Below are 1,413 nucleotides of genomic sequence, written 5' to 3'. Positions count from 1 at the left end.
TGAGAGCACTCAAAAATCTCATGAAGAATGCATTATAAATTAATACATGCAAATGCATCTTTTAGCCAATCCCTCAAAATGTACTTGTTCCTTAAATGAACCTTATTTCATATGAAGAACATTCCTGAATTATGTAGCAAAAAAAAAATCATGGCTTATCATCACATAGATCTTAACCCATGGTGTAAAATGAACAAATGCGAATCAACTGCAATCAACCAGCACTTCAGTCACTGGATGAAAAGCACAGCTGGAATCCCCAAGTAAATTTGGTAACTTTTCCTGAATTGAAAGAAACAGTATTAGCTAGAAGTGATGTCAGGTGACATGCCACTGATCATTTCAGGAGTATGCAAGCATTCTGGTTGCAGAACACTAATTAATTCAGTTTGGTTTAGTTCTTTTGCTTCCAAAGAAAAGCACCTGGAATCATTGTAGAAATAATAGGAAAACAAGCCTGTCATAGGGCCCTGCACCTAGGATGAACATCACATGTACATTTTCATGTAGAAGATTTTCACAATATTATTCTAAACCAGATGCTATTTGTAGTTGGCCCAATTTTGAGTAAATTGATACCATGGTGGGGGTTTCATATGAGGACAACCAAGCAGGCAAAGGGAGTCCTTTTGTATTCCATCCATATGCACATATAGTATATTACACACATATAGTGGTATTACACACTGAAACTATGTTTTCATGTACCCAGTTTTCAAATGCCTGATTTTATTTCTGATGAATGATGCCTGCCATAAACAGAGAACCTTAAGTTCAATCATAAATAGGACAGGAGTGGTGGTGGTGGTGCGGGGTGTTCTGGCATAACCATGATTAGGATGTTGTACTTGACATTGCAGCTCTCATGATCATCCTGAAGTTGGTTGCCAGTTCTGAGATGCCTGACTTTCTCTGCTGATGAGTTATGCCTGACAGAGTAAATGTGCTTTCACTGCAAATAACAAAGTAGGTAGAGTAGGGTTGCCAGTTTTGGCGGGGGCTAGTCTTGGCGGGGGCCCTCCACTTTCTCGATGTACTTTGCACCCCCTTGAACTCCCCCAAACCCCAAAGAACATCATGCTGTGTTGATGACACCCAAAAGTGACATCAGCATGCTGAGATCATCAAGGGAGAGAGACACTTTGTTCTTTGGGCAAAACTCTATGATCTAAAGCAAATTCTATCATAGAGTTTTGGCCAAGAGACAGAACATCTCTCCCTGACATCTCTGACATGCCAACGTCACTTTCAGGTGGCATCAGCACATTGTGGCACTCGTTCTCACTCCTGGAATACTCCCTCTTCTCCTGCTAGCAGTGTCAAAGGACCTGGCAACCCTAGGTGGGGGAGAGTCTAGATATTCCCATCTCCTTCATTCTTGGATATGCTGTGCCCATAATCATCCTGAAGGCA

This window comes from Paroedura picta, chromosome 1 (genome assembly GCF_049243985.1).
Source record: "Paroedura picta isolate Pp20150507F chromosome 1, Ppicta_v3.0, whole genome shotgun sequence".
NCBI lineage: Eukaryota > Metazoa > Chordata > Lepidosauria > Squamata > Gekkonidae > Paroedura > Paroedura picta.
This window is presented reverse-complemented; position numbering follows the sequence as displayed.